Here is a 15,708-nt window from a genome sequence, read left to right as displayed (position 1 = left end):
CTGGAGTGCAGTGGCGCGATCTCAGTTCACTGCAACCTCCGCCTCCCGGGTTCAAGCGATTCTCGTGCCTCAGCTTCCAGAGTAGCTGGGAATACAGTTGCCTACCACCACGCCAGGCTAATTTTTGTATTTTTAGTAGAGAAGGGGCTCCACCATGTTGGCCAAGCTTGTCTCGAACTCCTGACCTCAATTGATCCGCCCGCCATGGCATCCCAAAGTGCTGGGATTACAGGTGTGATCCACCGCGCTCGGCTGTCATTGCAGACTCTGATGGGGACCACACTCGGGTTATAAATTAGGATCCTCACTGAAAGGGTAGGACCATGGGGGGCTTTTTCTTGGTTGTGGGTTTTCTTCTGGGCGGCGGAGCCCGTTTCCACCAGAACTGCTCAGAGGCGGCCTCTGCCTTCCTGGGGTGACGCAGCAGCGGGAAGCTTTTGCGGATCCTAGAATCCGTGGGCGGCCTATGGGAGGGGCTGAGGCGCATTTCCCTACTCACCCGGCCCCGAATCCACCGCAGTGCTGTTTCAAGCGAGTCAGATTCCAGATCGCGCTCCAGCCCGGACTCGGAATTCCTGCCCCGCGGGTCTGCATTTTCACAGCGGCAGGTGTGAGTGACCCGCAGCTGGAGACTAGAAGCCTAAAGGCAGCTCCGCCCTCCCCAGCCCACAGCGCCGTTATTCCGTTTCTATATCAGTAAACACTTGTCATTTTTCCTTAGCCCGGGGCGGGGTGACCGGTGATCCCAGTCCTCGCAGTGAACTCCGGGCAGCAGAATTCAAAACGCTTGCGGCCGCCGAGCGCAGCCCCGCCCTGGTTTATGTAAATGACCGCACTGGGCCGTTTCTTTCTTTTCGGGACCCAGCAGTGGCGCCTAAAGTCTGCAAGGAGGAAGTCACCTCTATGCTCGTGAGTCCAGGAATCTAAGGCGAGTGCTGAGGAAGAAAACGTAGTTGATGGGGCGGAGCAGAAAGGGTGGGGTGGAGGGGAGGGCTTTGGGCAGAAGACCTCGGAGGCTTGGAGGGGGAGGGGCACCCAGGCTTGGACCATGGGAAGTGACTCACCCAGAGCCGAAGACCATCTCGGCTTCCCCTAACCCAGAAAGGGTGGGATTGGCTTTATTTGTGTCTGTCACCACCTCAAAGTGCCCTGGAACAAACTTTACGTATTATTATTTTGAGACAGAGTCTTGCTCTGTCACCCAGACTGGAGTGCAGTGGCGCCATCTGGGCTCACTGCAACCTTCGCCTCTCGGGTTCAAGCAGTTCTCCCTGCCTCAGCCTCCTGAGTAGTTGCGATTACAGGCGCCCACCACCACGCCCGGCTAACTTTTGTATTTTTAGCAGAGATGATGTTTCGCCATGTTGTTCAGTCTGGTCTGGAACTTCTGATGTCAGGTCATCCGCCCACCTCAGGCTCCCAAAGTGCTGGGATTACAGGCGTGAGGCACTGGGCTCTGCCAATTTATTTACTTATTTAGAGACGGAGTCTTGCTCTGTCTCCCAGACTGGAGTGCAGTGGCGCAAATCTTGCCTCACTCACTGCAACCTCCACCTCCCAAGTTCAAGCGATTCTCTTGCCTCAGCCTCTTGAGTAGCTGGGACTACAGGCGCGTGCCACCACGCCTGGCTAATTTTTTTGTATTTTTAGTAGCAACGGGGTTTCACCATGTTGGCCAGGCTGGTCTCGAACTCCCGACCTTGTGATCTGCCTGCCTCGGCCTCCCAAAGTGTTGGGATTACAGGTGTCAGCCACCACGCCCGGCCCCAGTTTATTTATTTTTAAATAGAGATGGAGATCTCCTTATGTTGACCAGACTGGTCTTGAACTTCTGACCTCAAGCAATCCTTCCATCTCAGCCTCCTAAAGTGCTGGGATTACAGGTCTGAGCCACTGTGCCTGGCCTGTTATTTGCTATTATTATCGTTATTTTGAAGTATTAAAAGTTTTTTGGGGGTAAGCTGAATGAGAGTTCACTGGAGATGGCACCCAGAGGAAGTCCTGCAGGTGGGGGTAGACACTGTGGAGGGAAGGATTTGGGAACTGGTGTCATGAGAGCTGGGTCCATCTCCTTCTGCCTGTCACTACCTTTGTGACTGGGTCCATCTCCCACTGCCTCTCACTACCTTTGTGACCTTTATTTATTTATTTATTTATTATTATTATTTATTATTATTATTATTATTTTGAGACTGAGTCTCGCTCTGCTGCCCAGGCTGGAGTGCAGTGGCGCAATCTCGGCTCACTGCAACCTCCGCCTCCCTGGTTCAAGGGATTCTCCTGCCTCAGCCTCCTGAGTAACTGGGATTACAGGTGCACACCACCATGCTCAGTTAATTTTTGTATTTTTAGTAGGAACAGGGTTTCACCATGTTGGCCAGGCTGGTCTCAAACTCCTGACTTCAGGTGATCCACCCGCCTCGGCCTCCCAAAGTCCTGGGATTACAGGTGTGAGCCACCGTGCCCGGCCAGGAAATATCTCTTACAGAAATAAAGGCAGTTGGCCGGGTGTGGTGACTCACCTGTAATCTTAGAACTTTGGGAGGGTGAGGCAGGCATATCATTTGAGCCCAGGAGTTCAAGACCAGCCTGGGCAAAATGGTGAAGCCCTTTCTCCACCAGAAATACAAAAAATTAGCCAGGTGGGGTGGCTCATGCCTGTAGTCCGAGCTCCTCCGGAGGCTGAGGTGAGAGGATCATCTGAGCCTGGGGAGGTCAAGGCTGCAATGAGCCATGATTGATCTACAACTGCCCTCCAGCCTGGGCCACAAAGCAAGACCCTGTGTCAAAAAAAAAAAAAAAAAAAAAGAGATTTTTCACCTTGGATTCCTGGGTCAGGGGATGATGGGTATTTTCATTCATAGTCTCAGATTACTTTCACAAACAATGGAAACAGTTTCCAGGCTCCTCTGCTTCTCACCTCCAAAATGCCTTTTTTCCTGTATCATTATCAGTCCTAAATGTTCTGGCTAATCAATTGAGCCACTGTTTATAGATTTGCAGGCCATTGGGATTTACCATTACTCTTTTTAATGAGGCTGAAATGTGAAGTTTATCTCAACCGCAAGTTTATTCAGCAAGGGTCAGTGGTTTCACTTAACAGTCTGGCTCTGAGGCTGGCTGTGGCCCTGTTATCCACGGTGAGCACCGCGGGAATGCAGGCAAGGGCTGTGAGAGGCTTGGACGAAGGCTCCACCCAGGAGAGATCTGGGTGGGCATTGGTGACCAGTAGAACCTAGGTGTCCTGGGCCAGTGCCCTTGGGGACTAGTCTTCTTCACCCCAGGCATCTTCTTTGTTCTGGAATGAGCCTGCCCATCCCTCAGGAAGACTGAAAGGAATTTGGTCAGAATAATATTACTGACTTTTGTCCAGGCTTGAATTTATCCATAGAGTTCTGAGACCTGTCATATCCTCTGAGTGAGCTCTGTCCAGGTCCCCTTCCCTGAATTACTCCTGTCCTCTCCTCACTGACTGGGATGACACCTAATTTTACAACCTGCTCTAGCATCTTTGCTCCCACCGTGACAGTAAACTCCTTGAGACTGCTGGCATCTTGGGAGGTGATTAGATTCAGAAGAGGTTGAGAGATTGGGGCCCCTATGATGGGATTAGTGTGTCCTTTTAAGAAGAGGAAGAGACTGGGGCTCCCAATCTCTTCACCACCTAAGGATATGGCAAGAAGGCAGCTGACTGCCAGGCGGGAAGAGGGCCCTCACCAGGAACTGAAACTGCTGGTTCCCTAACCTCAGACTTCCAGGGTCCAGAATTGTGAGAAACAAATGTCTGTTGTTTAACCAATCCATCGGTGGTATTTTGTTATGGCACCACAAGCTGACTAAACAAGCACCAAAACCAAACCAGTAACTGCCCCTTTCCGGTCTCGGACCCAGTATTAAGAAATTCTGGTCACAGCGTTTATTCATCCATTTAACAAATATTTAGTAAGTGCTTCTGTGCCAGGCATTTTTCTAGGCCTGGTGATCATTTAATGAAAAGAGACTAACACCTACTCCCTGATGCTTACAATCTGAAAGACAGACAATAAAGAAAAATATAATAACAGTAGTGGATTATATGGATGTGTTTCAGCAATTTATTGCTGGGTAACAAATGATCTTAAGACATAAAAACGCCAGGCATGGTGGCTTATGCCTGTAATCCCAGCACTTTGGGAGGCCGAGGTGGGCAGATCATGAGGTCAGGAGTTCGAGACCAGCCTGGCCAGCATGGTGAAACCCCGTTTCTACTAAAAATACAAAAATTAGCCAGGCGTGGTGGTGGGCGCCTGTAATCCCAGCTCCTTGGGAGGCTGAGGCAGGAGAATCACTTGAAACCAGAATGCAGAGGTTGCAGTGAGCCAAGATCATGCCATTGTACTGCAGCCTGGGTGACAGAATGAGACTCCATCTCAAAAAAAAAAAAAAATTGTTTGTGTATATATATATATATATAAACAACCTTTATTTTTTTATTTTTTTTTTTTTTGAGACGGAGTCTCGCTTTGTCGCCCAGGCTGGAGTGCAGTGGCCGGATCTCAGCTCACTGCAAGCTCCGCCTCGCGGGTTTACGCCATTCTCCTGCCTCAGCCTCCGGAGTAGCTGGGACTACAGGCGCCCACCACCTCGCCCGGCTAGTTTTTTTTTTGTATTTTTAGTAGAGACGGGGTTTCACCATATTAGCCAGGATGGTCTCGATCTCCTGACCTCGTGATCCGCCCGTCTCGGCCTCCCAAAGTGCTGGGATTACAGGCTTGAGCCACCGCGCCCGGCCTATAAACAACCTTTATATTATCTCTCATTCTGTGGGCTGATTGGGCTCAGCTGGGCAGCTCTTCTGCTCCATGTAACAGAGGCTGGGGCTGCCATCATCTGGAACCCAGCTGGTCCAACACATTCAAGAGGCTCCTGCACAGGGCTGCAGTTGGTGCTGGCTATTGACTGGGAACTCACTGAGGCTGTGAACCGGGTGGATTCTCATCCACCTATTCCTTCATGTGCCCTGGCTGCTTCTGGCTCCACATCTGGGGTCCGGGTATTTCAAGTGGCCAAGTTAGAACCACAAGGCATCTTATGCTGGAACCTCAGAAGTCAGGCAACATCACGTTCCTCATGTTCTAGTCACCAAAGCAAGTCCCAAATCCAAAAAGAAGGGGATTAGGATCAGCTCTTGATAGGGGATGGCAGGGTCACATTGCTAAAGAGCATGTGGGATGGGAGATATTGTTGAGGCCGTCTTTGGAAAAGGACTTTTATAGTTACAAAGTGATATGTGATAAAAAGAAAAAATAGGCCAGGTGCGGTGGCTCACACCTGTAACCCCAGCACTTTGGGAGACCGAGGCAGGTGGATCATGAGGTCGAGAGATCAAGACCATCCTGGCCAACATGGTGAAACTCCGTCTCTACTAAAAATAGAAAAATTAGCTGGGCGTCGACCAGGTGCAGTGGCTTACACCTGTAATCCCAGCACTTTGGGAGGCCAAGGTGGGCGGATCATGAGGTCAGCAGATCGAGACCATCCTGACTAACACAGTGAAACCCTGCCTCTACTAAAAATACAAAAAATTAGCTGGGCGTGGTGGCAGGCGCTTGTAGTCCCAGCTACTCGGGAGGCTGAGGCAGGAGAATGGTATGAACCCGGGAGGCAGAGCTTGCAGTGAGCCGAGATCGCGCCACTGCACTCTAGCCTGGGCGACAGAACAAGACTCCGTCTCAAAAAAAAAAAAAAAAAAATTAACTGGGCATGGCGGCGCGCACTTGTAGTCCCAGCTGCTCGGGAGGCTGAGGCAGGAGAATCGCTTGAACCCAGGAAGCAGAGGTTGCAGTGAGCCGAGATAGTGCCACTGCACTCCAGCCTGGCGACCGAGCAAGACTTGGTCTCAAAAAAAAAAAAAAAAGAAAATACAAAGTTGAAAGTTGACAATCAATGCAAGGTAATACAGGTGGCATTTTAAGTAGGGTGGTCACGGTGGGCCTCATGAAGGTGCCATTTGAACAGACTTGAAGAGGAGAGAAACTGAGCCATGCAGATATGTGCAAAGGAAGAACCCTCCAGAATCACCCTCATGTACCCCTATGCTCTGTACATACCCAGCGCTCTGCACTGAGGCAGACCCTAAAGCTGCAGTGGGAATGGAGGTAGATACACTTATGGAAAGAAAGACTTCTTCAAAGAATGGTGGCGACCCAGGTCTCCCCTTCTGCTGTGGCTCTTAGAGGACCTGGAGTTGGAGAGGGGAAGTCACTGGCATGTGGAGGAAGACCAAAGTGTGTCCCACCTTCACTCCACCTCTCTGCTCTCTCTCTCCTATATTGAGTGCCTCCCTCCCAGAGTTGTGGTCACTGATAAGGAGGACCCTGAGGGCAACCACACCTTGCCATGCAGAGCACCTGGCTTCTCACCTGCCAACCTCACTCTGACCTGGCTGCAGGAAGGGAAGGAGCCAACTCTGGACTCAAGATTCAAGGGGACCAGACCCAGAGAGATGAGACATACCAGGGCTGGGCAGCTGTGGGGGTCCTTCCAGAGAGGAGCTGAGATACACCTACCTGGAGGGGCCCCAGGGCCTGGAGGGGCTCCTCAGTGTGACTGGGTGAGGTGTTTTCAGAGGACCAGGGTTGAGGGTGGGGGCATCTCATCCAGACCCTGACCTCCTCTCTGCCCCAGGACCCAAGGCCCCCTTCCTCCCTCCTCAATGGAGATGCTGGGGATGTCCTTAGTCACCCTCTGAGTACTCACACATCACCCCTTATTTGGAAGTTTTTCTTGTTCTAACCTCCTTCCTTCCTGCTGCACCTTCTGCCTCAGCCCCAGGCTCTGGCCTCTGTCTCTCCTCTTCTACCCTCAGGCCGGTAATGACTGATTTCCCACTGAGGAGCCAGCTCTAGGTGAGAGTCTGGGCTCTCGGTGAGGTTGGGAGAAGGAAAAGGCTTATGGGCCAGGGGATGGGAGGGAGAATGGGCACAGCCAGAGCAGAAGTGAAAGGGTTGGAGGAGGCGATAAAGACAGATGTTTCCATATCACCATTTTTCTTTCATGGTCCAAGGGAGCTGTCCTTCCTCCAGGCCCAGGGAAGTGAAAAAAGAAGCAGGAACAGTGAAATACGCCACAGGAAAGAAAAATCTTAGTGATCCCTCCTGCTGTCTCTCTCCTTTTGTCTATTCTGGCAGATTTTGTAAGTGAAATTTGTTACCAAGATGTGAAAATCTTATTATAAGAAAGTCTCTAAATATTTGAGAATAAAATGATCAATGTCTCAGCTCTGCAGACTGAAAAAACAGAAGCTTTACAAAATGAAATCATGTTTGGAAAACTCCTCCTCTGAGGGATATCAAAGGCTGCACTGAATAAGCTCTAAGGAGGTGCTGAAATGACAGCCATTTATTTGCCTGTGTAAGCTCAGGCAGGTGTTGGAATTGAGGAAGGATAGGTAATGAAAAAAGTAACCATGTGCTTGGGGCACAGTGACGGTGATGACCACAGAATCAACACAGTAAGCTGTAGCATTTGCATCGTAGTCCAGTTCATTCAAGCAAAGCTATCTCCAATAGGGAATTTACCCTGTACAGAACATGTGCATTTTGATTTCACCTTTTCTAACTGACCCTTTGCTCATGACAATAGTGAAAAAATACAGCCCTGAGTGGAGATTTAAGATGCTAACGAGTCATGAGATGTATGAACATGCATGTACAGCTACTGCACATGTGCACTCAGAAGACCACCCAGAACATGCTTACTAGTAACCCCTCTTCCCACCCACCTCCTATGGATAATCATGTAAGACTCCCATAAAGGGAGTTTCTCCAGCAGTAATCAATGCTGTCTCATCCATAGGAGCAGCCTGTCCTGAATCCTCTCTCTCAGGGTATACAGTTTATTTTGCACTTAACTTTCAAAATAGTATTTTTCCTTTGTAATAAATTGCTTTGTACTTCTCCTTTGCTGCATGTTTCTTATTTAAATTCTTTTAAATGAAGAAGTCAAGAACCACAGTATTACAACAGCCGTCAACATTTCTGGTGCCATGACTCAGACAGAGGTTTGTCTGCTTCATTGGTTTCAGTTCCCCTTCACTCCTGGTGAGTCCTGTGGCAGCCCCAGACCCCTGATTGACTATCACTGCTTTCCCCAGATCTATTCTATTAAGGTTTTGGGGGAGGACCTTTTAAATCACTCACATTATTTGAGCAACTGATTGTGATTGCTTTCCATTTGGCTGCTGTTTTTGCAATGTTTACAATTACCTTATTTGGATGGAACACCCTGATTATTCAGCCTTTGGACTCTTGCTGCTTCTGTTTCACCTTTTGTTTTACTGTCCCTCCCAGGACTGCACCTGATCAGTACTTATTGGCTACTGTAACTTTTTTTTTTTTTTTTTTTTTTGAGACAGAGTCTCACTCTGTCACCCAGGCTGGAGTACAGTGGCTCAATCTCGGCTCACTGCAACCTCCGCCTCACGGGCTCAAGCAATTCTCCTGCCTCAGCCTCCCAAGTAGCTGGGATTACAGGCATGAGCCACCATGCCCAGCTAATTTTTGTATTTTTAGTAGAGACAGGGTTTCACCATGTTGGCCCGGCTGGTCTCGAACTCCTGACCTCGTGATCCGCCTGCCTCGGCCTCCCAAAGTGCTGGGATTACAGGCGTGAGCCACTGCAGCCAGCACTTGTTTGTTAATCAACTAATCTCTTCAAAGATTTTTGTTCACCTTGAGGGACACATTAGATCTACTTTTGCCAGCAGTGCCCATCCCTCCAGCTGTGTGTGTTCCGAGACTCCTTCAGGAGACGTTCCAAGAGGCCATCCATGGTGAGTGCACGATGTGTGGCCACATGGATGTGTCGTCATGGGGACTACAACTAGGCATTCCAAGCATGATGACTGGACATTAAAAATGGCAGATCAGTGAAATAAGGAAGGGCTTGTTGGCGAGACATCCAGGCCCTCCGGCTGGCAGCAAGAACCACTTCAGTTCAGCTTGGAGATGTCCAGCACCAGTGAGACCTAGAATGGTGCATGGCAAATGCCCATGACCTCCTAGGGCCTCAGTTTCATGGGGATTCAAGGGAACACCCTGGACTCCATTGTTGTCCAGCTCAGCTCACGGGGATGCATATGACCTCCTGGATTTTGGTACATGTTTCTGTGGTTGCAGGATTCTCTTGGTACCTAGAGAGCCACCTCCTCTACTCTCACTGAAACACCTCTAGGGTATATACTAAAAATTGGAATATTTTGAAACAGTATAAGTTAAAAGATAATAGGCCGGGTACGGTGGCTAACACCTGTAATCTCAGCACTTCGGGAGGCCGGGGTGGGCAGATCACCTGAGGTTGGGATTTCGAGACCAGCCTGACCAAGATTTTGAGACCAGCCTGACCGCGTCTCTATTAAGAATACAAAATTAACCGGGCGTGGTGGCGCATTCCCGTAATCCCAGCTACTCGGGAGGCTGAGGCAGGAGAATTGCTTGAACCCAGGAGGTGGAGGCTGCAGTAAGCCGAGATTATGCCATTGCACTCCAGCCTGGGCAAAAAGAGCGAAACTCCATCTCAAAAAAATAAAAATAAAAGATAATAAACAATGGCCAAAGAATAAAACTCTTGATACGATCGTCACCATTTTAAGGCTTAAGGTTTTCTTTTCCATCACTGAGTCTCTCCCTTTCCTCTCATTCTTCTACTTATAAATCTCGATAACAATTCTCCTCACCCACTGTGACTTTGCTCCCTTCGGCTGATTTATCAGTTCATCCTGATGGCCTGATGGGTGACAAGCAGAGGTGAGGACTTCAAAGTCCACACTAAGTAGATCTAGTTCACTGTGGCCCTCCCTGACAGGAGGCTTGTGAAGTTGGCAGGGCTTCGGTCCAGGCTGTGCAGTATGGGAATCCTCATTTGCAATGTCTGGAGATCTTCATTTTTCTAACTAGTAATAACCATCTTGTTATGTTTGCACTTCTTTGCATTTCACCCCCTTTGAATTCTGTCCTCCCATGAAAATTTATTGTCCTTTTTGATCCGTCTGTATTCATAGACTTGCATTTGCTTTCCTTTTGTCTCTAACCCATAAGACTGATAAAAATTATCCTAAAGTTCCTTCTTTCTGCTGTGTATGTCAGGGCTCCTCTGCCTTTGGTGAGAGCAAAGAGAGTTTTGTCTTTACCCAGAATAAAATTTTTTTTTTTGAGATGAAATCTTGATCTGTCACCTAGGCTGGAGTGCAGTGGCCCGATCTCGGCTCATTGCAACCTCTACCTCGCTGGTTCAAGCAATTCCCCTGCCTCAGCCTCCCAAGTAGCTTGGATTACAGGTGTGCACCACCACTCCTGGCTAATTTTTTTGTATTTTTAGTAGAGATGGGGTTTCACCATATTGGCCAGATTGGTCTCGAACTCCTGACCTCAGGCAGTCTGCCCGCCTCAGCCTCCCAAAGTGCTGTAATTACAGGTGTGAGCCACGGCGCCTGGCCCTGGAAGAAAACTTTAATTGCTGGGTGAAATATATTTTCTACCAAATTCCCCTCATAAGACCTAGAAAGCCTAATGGACATAGCTACTTACATGTCCTAAGCTGTTATTTTAAGGCCAAAATTAAAACATTAAGGGCACATATAAGGTTGGCCATTACTAACCTGAAAAAAAAGATAAATGAATGTTCCATGATTAGGTCTTTTCAACAGTGCATGGGCCCACACAATACTGTTTCACAATTAGAGGTTTGTTTGTTTTTTTTTGTTTTTTAATAGAAAGAAAGGAAGGACAGGTGCGGTGGCTCATGCCTGTAATCCCAGCACTTTGGGAGGTCAAGGCGGGCGGATCACGAGGTCAGCAGTTTGAGACCAGCCTGGCCAATATGGTGAAACCCCATCTCTACTACAAATACAAAAATTAGCTGGGCATGGTGGCACGCTCCTGTAGTCCCAGCTACTCAGGAGGCTGAGGCAGGAGAATCACTTGAACCTGGGAGGCGGAGGTTGCAGTGAGCCAAGATCGAGCCACTGCACTCTAGGCTGGGCAAGAGAGACAGACTCTATCTCAAAAAAAAAAAAAAAAAAAAAAAAAGGAAGATGATCAGGGATTCCCCAAGGGCCCAGAGAGAACCTGACATTATTCCCCTTACTAACCAGACACCTCTATACTAAGACAAGTCTCTTAAAGACTGATACCAAATGTATTATGCTCATGTTATTCAAAAGAGTTCTGTAATCCCAGCACGTTGGGAGGCCGAGGCAGGTGGATCATGAGGTGAGGAGTTTGAGACCATCCTGACCAACACAGTGAAACCCCATCTCTACTAAAAATACAAAAATTGACTGGGCATGGTGGCTTGGACCTGTAATCCCAGCTACTCAGGAGGCTGAGGCAAAAGAATCATTTGAACCCAGGAGGCGGAGGTTATAGTGAACCAAAGTTGCACCACTGCACTCCAGCCTGGGCGACAGAGCGAGACTGTCTCAAAAAAAAAAAAAAAAAAAAGAATTTCGGGAAATCTAACATAATTAATGACTCTATAATAAGAAATATACCATCTGGGTGCAGCAGTGGCCCTTTGGGAGGCCAAGGTGGGTGGATCACTTAAGTTCAGGAGTTTGAGACCAGCCTGGCCAACATGGTGAAACCCTGTCTCTACTAAAATTACAAAAATTAGTCGGATGTGGTGGCACGGGCCTATAATCCCAGCTACTTAGGAGGCTGAGGCAGGAAAATCGCTTGAGTCCAGGAGGCAGAGGTTGCAGTGAGCTGAGATCACGCCACTGCACTCCTGCCTGGGTGATGAGTGAGACTCTGTCTCAAAAAAAAAAAAAAAAAAAAAAAAAGGCCTCCTACCAACAACTTTCCTCCCTTACAATCTAGTCGAGGATTACTCTTCAAACCTCTTAAGCTTGTACTCCTAGTAGTCTTTCCTCACTTGACACACAGTCTTCTGCACCCCACCCATATCAGTTTGTTCACCAAACACTCCCTGAAGAGTCCAGTCCTGCTGGGACAACTCATAGCAGGGTATCCTATTGCCCACCTAAAACAAAAAGCAACCTACGCTCACTGTCTGTATCTCCCTGTCTCAGGTAACATAGAGAAACAACGAAATCCTCTTAGAAACCTACTTCATTAGTCTGTTCTAGATTTCAGGAAAAAGTCACAAAACTAGTCATAAATCCCCAAGTCCCAATAAATTAACTGCTAAACATAACTTTTGGTGTCTTTAGTTACCAAGACAGTGGAAAAGGCACATAGAGATCAAAGGGAAGAAAAGAGAGACAAAAGACAGGCCCAATTGTTGGCCTTCACTCACTATGCAAAAACTCCCACCTCCAGGTTAACCTGGGTGGAACCCAAAGGCTATTGCTGCATTTATTTATTTATTTAGAGACGGAGTCTCGCTCTGTCGCCCAGGCTGGAGTGCAGTGGCCCAATCTCAGCTCACTGCAAGCTCCACCTCCCGGGTGCACGCCATTCTCCTGCCTCAGCCTCCCGAGTAGCTGGGACTACAGGCGCCCGCCACCTCGCCCGGCTATTTTTTGGTATTTTTTAGTAGAGACGGAGTTTCACCGTGTTAGCCGGGATGGTCTCGATCTCCTGACCTCGTGATCTGCCTGTCTCGGCCTCCCAGTGATCTGCCCATCTCGGCCTTCCTCTCAAAATGGAAGTTTGAACTGGCAGTAGCCAGGTCCAAGGAACTCTCTTTGTATTGTTTGTTTAGCCAGATATTCCCATATTATGGTCCAAAGTTTGTTCCAGGAGGTGTATGGAAATGTTGGCCCATTCTTCCTGAGACACAGGTTTTGCATATTTTTAACTTTTGATAGTCATGCTAAGCCAGCAAAGCTGAGTTGATTTTTATAAGCTAGTAGTATGGTTTATTATTTCTTTATCAGATAAGGTCGTTTTACTAAGAGCGCCTAAAATGCAGTAAGCAAATAAGAAAAAAAATGAAAACATCACATGTCACTGTGAGTTGTTTTCTTGAACAGAAGCTTATGCTGAGGCGACATTAATTGCCTAATGTTTTGGGTCTTGGCTGCTTTTGGACAGAGCCTTAGCTCCTCCAGTGCTTCATAGGAATAGCTTGGAGTCTTTGTTTCAAGCTTCTGTGATGACTTAAAAGGAATCATTTTTTATTTTTGATAAACACACCAAAGGCCTACACCCCTAAGTTTTACTGCAGCAGAAGTTGGTCAGCTGCGTGGTAGAGTGAAAATCCTAGTTTGGAATTTGTTATTAACACCAATGACAGTGACGTGTTTCGTAGACAGAGACCCAGGGCAGAAAGTGAGAACTGACAGGCCAGCCTCTGTCTTTAAAAGGATATTGATATTTTTGCCTGTCATGTCCAGGGTCACCCAAAGCTCCATTGCTGTGACTGGGACTGATTGCCACATAGGAGCTGTTGTTTGCCTTTGGCCTCTTTAGTCTTTAGCCAGGGACAATAAGGAATTAGGAATCCCTCCTCCCTTCAGAGTTGGAGACAGTCCTTCTTCCATTGCCCTTCTTTGTCACATTGATGATAGGCTCCAGAGGGTTTGCAAGCCTGAAGGCCTTTGTTACTTATTTAGCTCCAGTGTCCATGCTTTTTATAAATGCAACAATAGGGCCGGGCGCGGTGGCTCACGCCTGTAATCCCAGCACTTTGAGAGGCTGAGGCGGGTGGATCATGAGGTGAGGAGATTGAGACAATCCTGGCCAACATGGTGAAATCCCATCTCTACTAAAAATACAAAAATTAGTGGACATGGTGGCATGTGCCTGTAGTCCCAGCTACTTGGGAGGCTGAGGCAGGAGAATCGCTTGAACCAGGGAGTCGGAGGTTGCAGTGAGCTGAGATCGCACCACTGTGCTCCAGCCTGGTGACAGAGTGAGACTCTGTCTAAAAAAAAAAAAAAATGTGTTTGTATTTGTGGATCTTCAGCACATCTACAACTCCCTCCACAATGAAGGGACGATGTCCCATCGTTTACATTTCCCCTTATCTACCTTTTGCATTGGCTAACACATCTCTCCCTTTCCCCATGTACCAACATCACAAGAGCCACCTCTGAGCAGGATTCCTTGTTCCCTTGGGGTTAGTGCTATCCTTTCTATTGGGACTAGCAGAGCCAGCCACAGGGACAGAGCCTTGGGAATCCAGCATAAACTGTCTCAGGAGACCACAGTGGCCCTCTGACAAACAGCAGAGAGCCTCACCAGACTTCCGCAACAGCTGGACTTCCTGGCAGTCCTACAAAACCGAAGAGCCTTAGACCTTCTCACAGCCGGACAGTGAGGAACATGTTTGTATCGAAAAGAAGAATGTTATTTTTGCATCAATCAAATTACGAATACATATTTAATAGCATTTTCTTGGAACAAGAAAATCATTACCCAGGCAGACAAAATTGAATATTTAGGAGCATCCATGGGAACTTGGAAGCAATGGCTGTTCCCTTTAACAGCCATTATATAACAGCCCAATAACCAAATTGCTCCCTTTAACAATGCCAGTCATTACCATATGTTTAGCTCCAACTTTTGGTGCAAATTTGTTTAAAGTGCTGATTTCCCAGTCTGGCCAACACGTCAAAACCCTGTCTCTATTTAAAATACAAAAAATTAGCCGGGTGTGGTGACAGGCGTCTGTAATCCCAGCCACTTGGGAGGCTGAGGCAGGAGAATTGCTTGAACCTGGGAGGCGGAAGTTGCAGTGAGCTGAGAGCTGAGATCGTGCCATTGCACTCCAGCCTGGGCATCAGAGCCGCACTGTCTCAAAAAAAAAAAAAAAAAAAAAACCATGCTGATTTCTTGCTCTGTCACCTATAGCAAATCCTGGTTCATGTGACGGTTTTGCAAGTCTTCCAACCTTTGGCTGCTAATGAGCTATCTCACATCTTGCCCACCAGTCCCCTGAAAGACATGCCTTACACACTGTTAGGTTAGGCAGGAAAAGACTTCAGGGCCCAGGTTAGGCAAGGAACAATGCCGCACTCAGCAGGAAGCAGCTCTGGAAGAAATGACCTAGCCTCTCATCCTCCCATGTGACTGTGGCTCCTAAGATCTTTTAGGGAGGAATTGAGGCAGGATAGGGAGTCAAGGAAGTAACTATGTCCTTGGGATGCAGCAACAGTGATAACCATACAGTCAACACAATAAGCTCCAGCATTCACATTGTAGACCAGCTCATTCAAGCAAAGCTATCTCCAGTAGGGAATTTACCCTGTAGAGAGCATGCGCATTTTGATTTTACCTGTCATCAGACTGACCCTTTGCTCATTACAATAGTAAGAAACACACCCCTGGGTAGAGATTTAAGATGCTCATGAGACATGAGATGCATGAACAAGCGTGTATAGCTACTACACATGTGCCTCCAGAGGACCACCCACCCAGAGGACCATGCAGAATGTGCTTACTAATAACAGCTCTTCCCACCTCTTTATGAATAATCATGTAAGAACCCCATAAAGGGAGTTTCTGCAGCAATTATCAACGCTGTCTCATCCTTAGGAGCAGCCCACCCTGAATCCTCTCTCAGGGTATACTGTCTCCTCTGCGCTTAACTTTCAAAATATCATTTTTCCTTTGCAATAAATTGCTCTGTACTGCATCTCCTTTGCCGTGTGTCTCTTGTTTACATCTTTTAAATGAAGAAGACAAAGACAGAGGTATCACAGGTGGCTTCAACAGAACCTCTATGTCCTCCTTAGGAAAGTGAAATGAACACCCAATGCCC

At 47.9% G+C, this 15,708-nt stretch overlaps 1 long non-coding RNA gene across 1 annotated transcript; it reads left to right on the top strand.

Moving 5' to 3' along the window:
* Positions 1–521: 521 nt before the first annotated feature.
* On the top strand, positions 522–7,938 carry LOC135970657 (uncharacterized). The gene is made up of 2 exons (XR_010586456.2): positions 522–909; positions 7,046–7,938. It is a non-coding gene; the product is annotated as an uncharacterized lncRNA (long non-coding RNA).
* Positions 7,939–15,708: the final 7,770 nt, after the last annotated feature.

This window comes from Macaca fascicularis, chromosome 4, assembly GCF_037993035.2.
Source record: "Macaca fascicularis isolate 582-1 chromosome 4, T2T-MFA8v1.1".
NCBI lineage: Eukaryota > Metazoa > Chordata > Mammalia > Primates > Cercopithecidae > Macaca > Macaca fascicularis.
This window is presented reverse-complemented; position numbering and strand designations above follow the sequence as displayed.